General features: G+C 45.6%; 1 protein-coding gene across 1 annotated transcript in view; it reads left to right on the forward strand.

Moving 5' to 3' along the window:
• The window catches only part of PROB1 (proline rich basic protein 1), a 24,077-nt gene extending 16,812 nt beyond the window's left edge, over window positions 1-7,265 (forward strand). The window contains exon 3 of the transcript XR_003094421.1: window positions 7,164-7,265. The gene's annotated coding sequence lies outside the window, so the exon portion shown is untranslated. The remainder of the gene's footprint in view (window positions 1-7,163) is intronic.
• The last annotated feature ends 154 nt before the right edge of the window (window positions 7,266-7,419 follow it).

The following is a 7,419-nucleotide window of genomic DNA, read 5'->3' on the forward strand; positions in this document are numbered from 1 at the left end:
ATGTAAGGAAAGATTAAACCACCTGATGGTGTCATGACACCAGCCTCTGAGCGGGGAGTTTTTATGGGACTTGCAAATATATCATATACAGTCTCAGAAAAAAAAGCCGTATCCTAAATACTACAGGATCAGGATATGCTGTGGTATCAGGATATACTGGCCTCAGCTTCTTCAGGTGCTCCTTGGGTGAAATGCATTTCTGTAATAGTGGGAAGGTGTAGACCAGAGCACCTCACAAGCCTTTCTGAAGTTTGGGCTTATGCTGGATTTATGGAACCCTTAGATTTCCTACCTTCCCACCACACCAGGGCACATTTCACCCCCTGGACACTGCAATTCTTTATAATATTGGCTTGGCTTTGCCTTTTCTTACAGTACATGATCCTTTGTTTGACAATTTTCCCCAGCATTTTTTAACATGATTGTTTCCTTCACTTTCTTTGGAATTTACAGTCTGCAAAAGCCCAGAACAACAATTACCTGGTGCAGAGGTGGTTGTGGGGAGGACAGTACTGGATGGCAATAGTGACCCAACCCACCCAGTGTTGGGACAGAGGAGGGAAGAATTTTCACGCACTCAGAATTGAGAGAGTAAATTGTACAAGGAAGGACAGGGGAGGACTCTATGCTAGACCCCTAAGGGCCCAGTTCTGCAACCCTTATTCATGGGACTAGCCTTTGCTCACATAAGGGGCCCCATTTCATATCAAGTGGCATTGAAGAACTTTGCGTAAGCCATGTATGTTTTAGCTCAGTAAACCAAAACAGTGATGCTCAGGCTGTAGTTTGTGAGCCATCACCTGTGGAGAGCTCCCAGGTCACAGGCGGTGCCTACCTAGTGTAGGTTCCTGCAGGTGTCAGACTGTTCATTGCTAAGAAGCCCAAATAGGTGGCTGGAAACAAGAAGGAACCAGCCTGATTGCCTCCACTGGGGACCATTGCCCTACCACAGGGGAGGAAACAGAAGCTGCCTGCAGGGACCAGAACTGCCTGGGAGACTGCAGCTGCCAGAAGGAGCTGGAGCAGGAGGAAGTGAGGCAGACAGGCAGCTGGTGATGGGAGGGACAGAAGAGAGCTGTCTGGCTGGGCAGCATGTGCAAGAGAGCACGGGAGAAAGAGCAGAAAGGATGGGGGGAGATGAAGTGAAGCAGCACAGAGCAAAAGGGCAGATTTGCCTCTGTAGAGGAAGGTGGGTGGGATCAGCCTGTGAGCCCTGGACAGTCTGTACTGTCTGGCATTCCCATCTCACCTTGTCTTAGTGCTGCTGCTCCCAGGGCCACTGGGCTGGTCAGACACTGTGGGTAGCAGGTCCTGTGTAGTGGCACTGTGCTCTTTTGAGTTGGTGTCTGGTCGGGGCAAAGATGTTTTAAAAAAGGAGCGTGAAGGGCTGAGGGATAACACTAAGAGATAACCAACAGCAGATGCTAAGGATGACTGAACACTGAGCTAAGCAGATTTCTATCCCATTCACCCTCCGTGTCCTAATAGAAACTAGCATGGTGCTGCAAACAGAGCAAGAGAATGGGAGTCAAGAGTCCTATTGTTCCCATCTCTGTCACTGACTCACTGTGGGTGCATCTACACATGTCCCTATGGCACCTTTGTTACTGCACCATCATTTAGTACTTACTTCCTTTTGAAAGTACTAAACGACAATGCAGTAACAGCCCATACTGTGTCATGCATGCCACACTTGAGTTATATTTAGCTGCTACATCGCCATAGCAACATGCTATAACAAGGGAGTGCATTGCTACAGTGATGTAACTGCAGTGTCATGGTTTGTGACCACCAATGCTATGTCACCGTAGTGCATTACTACAGCAATGTAGCATCATATGTAGACGCACCCTGTGGGGCCCAGGGTGAGTCACTTAAGTGTGCCTCAATTTTCCTTTAAGTAAAATGAGGACAATATTACTCATCTTTGCAAAGCACTTGCACATGTACCCCTCCTAAAAAGTGCTTTTTAAATACACTAATTATTTTTCCTCTTGGGTACAGAGGGCTACAGGGGCCACAACTATATGAGACATTGACTGTGTAGTTATTACTGCACAGTCGTTTAATATTTGTATAAACAAGTCCTAAATGATTGCGCAGTAACCTGCATTACTGCGCGGTAGTGCCGATGAATGGCTTTATCATGGCACTGACTGCACAGTAGCTCAAGACTACTGCTCAGTAGCCTCGCATCATGATTTCTGCCATGCAACGCTACTGTGCAGTAGTTTCGGGCTATCACACAGTCAGTGTCTTGTGTAGACGCGACTAAGGGGCCTTATAGAGAAAGCGTGCCTAAAACAAAGCGGCTTTGGCCTGCTGCACAGATTAATAACAGCAACGAACCTTTCAGAAGTTCTTGCCCTCTTGGGAATCCTCTTTGTATTTCTGTATGCCCTGAAAATGCTCCAGAAATGCTGTCATCTCCTCTGATGACATCATGAATACCACACCTTGCCCAGGCTGCAATGAGATCTGTGGTATTTGTGAGGACACAACTTCATTTGTGAGGTATTTTTCAAACCAATGAGATTTCAGGTAAGGGGAATAAAGACTTATGTGTAAAGGTAAAATCAAACCCTGATTCTCTGCTGAATGTTTATCATGACCTAGCTAGGTCTGGGAAAAGGCACAGGTTTATTTGCAAGTCAATAGTAGGGACACAGGAGAGACAGAGAAGAGGTCTGGAGACCTTTCTAGGTACCATGCATAATATTTTTACATCTACCACAAAGTTTTATGGAAAGCATATTCCAGAAAAGCCCAGATCAGGAACTCTCTCCAGCTAAGCCACCTTTACTTTTCTTTCTCTCACTGCTTATCTTGGACATTAGCAGAGGTATAACCAGCTGGTACTGCACCCTGGGTGGTGGCAGTGCATGGTGCAGAGGCCACAGCCAGACGTTTGCTGCTCCAAGGAATGGGGCTGTCAACTCCTTTTTTGGCTACCAACATGTGTGTCATGCAGCCATTTAAACACCATTTTTCAGTGCCAAAACAGGAGGGGCTGCTCTGTCCTCAACCGCTGATACTCTGTGCTCCCTGGAGCTGGAGCCAGAGCCAGATTCAGAGCTGGAACCACTGTAGGGAATGTATAAGATGTAAGGGTGGCAGGGGGGTGCATGGGGGTGAGGTGCCCCCCTACCTCCATTCCAGTGGTTTCCCCCAGGACTCATACCCCACTCGCCTGCTCAGCATTACACTAGTGAACCCTAGCCAGGGAGAAGTCTGATCACTCTTCTCAATTGCATGTATTCTGGAAAGCCTGAAATGCAATCTGATTGGAAAACCAAGGTAATCAAAGCAAAGGCCAGGGGGCAGAGAAAACTTTAGTCCCTCCTGCCCTTCAGATAATTGGAGATGCCATGCTGGAGCAAAGCATACTTCCATGAATATCACATGCAATATCTGATGTTTTAAGGAAGTTATGCCTTCTCTAATACACCTAAGCATTTATTCAGTGCTGTATATGAAGAGACATCCTTTCTGACCCCACCAGACAGCACCAGCAGCAAGACCTTTCATGGCCTGAGGGTCTTGTACTTTCTCTGTCTCTCTTAGACCAGAGAAATTAAAGGCCAGTAATGGTAATACAGTGGTAATACTGGGAACCCACAAAAGCTAGGAGAGGCTGCCACAAAAATCTTGACTCTTGTCCATCACAATGGGATTTTTCATTAAGTGATCACAGAGCAATGGGGGTGGGAGGCAAGCTGTTCATTAGCTAGCTAGGGCAGGATGCTCAAATGCTACTGGCTGTCATTAGCCCAACTCTTATTCCCCAAGTTGCAAAACTCCTACCAACTTCCAAGGAGCAAAGTCACGCCAATGCTGAGAACTCCTGAGGGTCCCACCTTGTTTGGCAAGTGTAGGTTACAGAGCACGGCAGTATAACCAGAAGAGCCACTAATGGCCAGAACCTGCTGTCAGGTTCCTGGGGAATGAATGGCCTGCAGGATCTGCCCCTGAATGCACTGCATTTTTATACCAAAGAGAAACAAGGTCTTCATGGAGTCACTACTGGAGGAGTCAGGGAGGCAGTGGTCTTTCTTCAGAGGATACAGAGGAGTTAATCACAGCCCTTTGAAGAGTTTTAAAGGAAGGATCATCTTTTAGAGAACACCTGTCCTGGGCCCTGCAATCGGATCTCCCAGTGTGATGGACTGTTGGGAGTAAATTGCATTACAGTAGCTCTCGAGTAGAGCCAGGGAGGTGATCCTCCCCCTCTATGCGACGCTGGTCAGGCCGCAGCTGGAGTACTGTGTCCAGTTCTGTGCGCCCCATTTCAGGAGGGATGTGGACAACATGGAGAGGGTCCAGAGGAGGGCCACCCGCATGATCCGGGGACAACAGGGCAGACCCTACAGTGAGAGACTGCGGGACTTGAACCTATTCAGCCTCCACAAGAGAAGGCTGAGGGGGGACCTGGTGACCGTCTATAAACTCACTAGGGGGAACCAGAAGGGTTGGGGGGAGACGCTGTTTCCCCTAGCCCCTGCTGGCATAACAAGGAGTAATGGGCACAAGTTGATGGAGAGGAGGTACAGATTGGACATCCGAAAAAACTACTTCACAGTTAGGGCGGCTAGGAGCTGGAACCAACTTCCAAGGGAGGTGGTGCTGGCCCCTACCCTGGGGATCTTTAAGAAGAGACTGGACACTTACCTGGCTGGACTCATTTGAGTCCCGTTTTTGTTTTTAGGGTGAGTGTTTTTTGTTTTTTTGTTATTTTTTTTTGGGTTGTTCTCCCGCCCTGGCGGGGGGTCGGGCTAGAAGATCTATTAGGTCCCTTCTGACCCTGAAACTATGAAACTATGAAACTATGAAGCTTGGCCATCAGTGGGATCCTGCTCCACAGGTGCAAGATCAGGACATTACTGGGTCTATGGCTTTATCTCTGTTCAGATTTCTACTAAATGGTTTGTATGGTGTGGATGGTAAAAGCATCTATTTACTCATCAGGTTTGGTTCTAAAATGTGGTCAGTCGTGGTTGCCACACAAAAGCAATTTGCTGTATACAAAAGAGTGGTTTCTACAGCTATGACATACCACGCTCTTTCCTCCAGAGGATACATGCTCACTCACATCCCTGCCCAACCGGAAACATAGCTTCAAATGGAACCTGCTCGAATTGTCCTTTTTTCCTGCCTTTATCTGTGTTTCTTCCTATGGTCTGGGAAAATTCTGTGTAATGTTTGAGAAGTTTAAAAACCAATATATTTTTTAAATAGCAATACAGGTGATGAAATAAATACAATATATTTCAAGACTGTGTATGCAATTGTATTTGAAGCAGCAGGAAAGGGGTGGGACCTCTCCTGGTGGTTTGGAGTGTGACTGTTTAAAGGAGATGCTAAGCCAAAGCACAATGAAGTGATTGAAAGACTCAATGATTTCACTGGCCAACCTGTTGTCCCAGTTCAGTTTCTGTCCCCATGAAAGAGCAGCTCCATGTGTCTAAGGAGACCCCATTGAATCACATCTGTCTAAGGAGGCTCCTAAAGCACCCCTGTCTGCCAGACTGGATCCTGATAGAAACCATCAAAAAGATAAAATCCATAAAGGCATAAAATGGGAGAGAAGGCTGGACAAGTGGGAACACAAGGGCAAACTCTCAGCATGTCTATATCTATTTCCTTAAGATGGCTTGGGATGACAGAAACCCTGACTCTTTCTGAGTGAGGTCCTTGCTCCTGCTGGAATTATTTATTGGTATTTTTGTCTCCAACATTTCCCTTCTCTAGCAAAGAGTCACAAGCAGAGGGGAAGCAGGTGTCCCAGCACCTTGCAAAAGTAACAGGGTCTTACTTCACAAAAAAGCTATGGCACAAAGCAGTAAATTACCTAAGAGTAGTAATTAGGGTTGTTGGTTGTAGTCATGTTGGTCTAAGGTTCTTTGGGTAGATGTGATATCTTTTATTAGACCAACTAAATAGTTGGAAAATTGTTCTTTGCAAGCTTTTGGGCACAAACACCCTTCTTCAGGCATAGGGAGAGTCTGTTGTTGTTTTGTGTGCTGTCCTGGATAGAATAGAAGCCAATATGCAAAATGCAGGTCTGTGAAAATGCAAATGTGTGGCAGCGAGGTTCAGAGGTGATGGGAGACAATACGTGTGAGACAGATGGGGGGACCAGACCATGCCAGTACAAAAATGTAAACCTGTCAACACATCTCCACCACCCCACAATAACTACACCCCACAACAGAACCATCACCATTCCTGAATCTTACACCTGCACCTCCAGAAATGTAATATATCTCATCCAGTGTACTGTATGTCATGATGGAAAATATGTAGGAGAAACCAAACAACAACCGCGTACCAGGATGAACACACACCAAAAATCTATCAAAGACAAAAATACCCAATTGCCCGTGGGTGCACACTTCTCACAAGCTAACCACTCTCTCTCCAGTCTCTCAGTTCAAATCCCTCAAAGGGAATTTACAAAACACCTTTTGTAGATGAGCCTAGAAACTTCACTTCATAAATCTACTGAATACAAAAAATCTTGGACTAAATATAGCCATTGGATTTATGGCTCATTATAACCTGCCCACCATCTGATAACCCCCGGTAACCTGTCTGCATTTTACCAGCTACATTCTATCATCAGGTCAACATCCCCCACCCCCACCTGTCTCATACCTGTTGTCTCCCATCATCTCTGAACCTCACTGCCACACATTTGCATTTTCACAAACCTGCATTTTGCATACTGACTTCTATTCTACCCAGGACAGCACACAAAACAGCAATGGAGTCTCCCTATGCCTGAAGAAGGGTGTTTGTGTTCTAAAGCTTGCAAAGAACAATTTTTCCAACTGTTTAGTTGATCTAATAAAAGATATCACATATCCCCAAAGAACCTGGTCTGCCTAATAGCACTACTACTACTACTACTACTACTACTACTACTACTACTACTTATTATTATTATTATTATTATTTAGTGTCTTCCTCTGTTTTACTTTATAATTCAAAGTTTATATCTGAAATAAAATGTCACTGGACTGTACCATTACACTGGCCACTGACCTACCAGCTTGATAAAGGAACCTTTCTTTATGAAGAATGTATTCTTATTATTACTGTTATTGATACTACTACTGTTACTACTAATAATAATGCTAATAATAATTCTGTGTTCTACCTAGGAAAACCAGCTGACAGCCCACAGTGGTACCACATGTGGGATGTCCTTGTTTAATAGGAGACCTTTTGGGACTTCCTCATTCATTTCACATAGGCCATTTCCCCTTAATCTCAGCATACTCTATTTCAGCACTTCTGAGATGGGCTGTATCTCCTTTGGCAAGTCATGGAAGCCTCTTGTAGAACCAAGCCTGGCAGCCAGCCACATGCACACTACTCAGGACAGGAACATTTCTTCTTGGACCAAGTGCCATATTT

This window comes from Alligator sinensis, unplaced genomic scaffold, assembly GCF_000455745.1.
Source record: "Alligator sinensis unplaced genomic scaffold, ASM45574v1 scaffold156_1, whole genome shotgun sequence".
Classification (NCBI taxonomy): domain Eukaryota; kingdom Metazoa; phylum Chordata; order Crocodylia; family Alligatoridae; genus Alligator; species Alligator sinensis.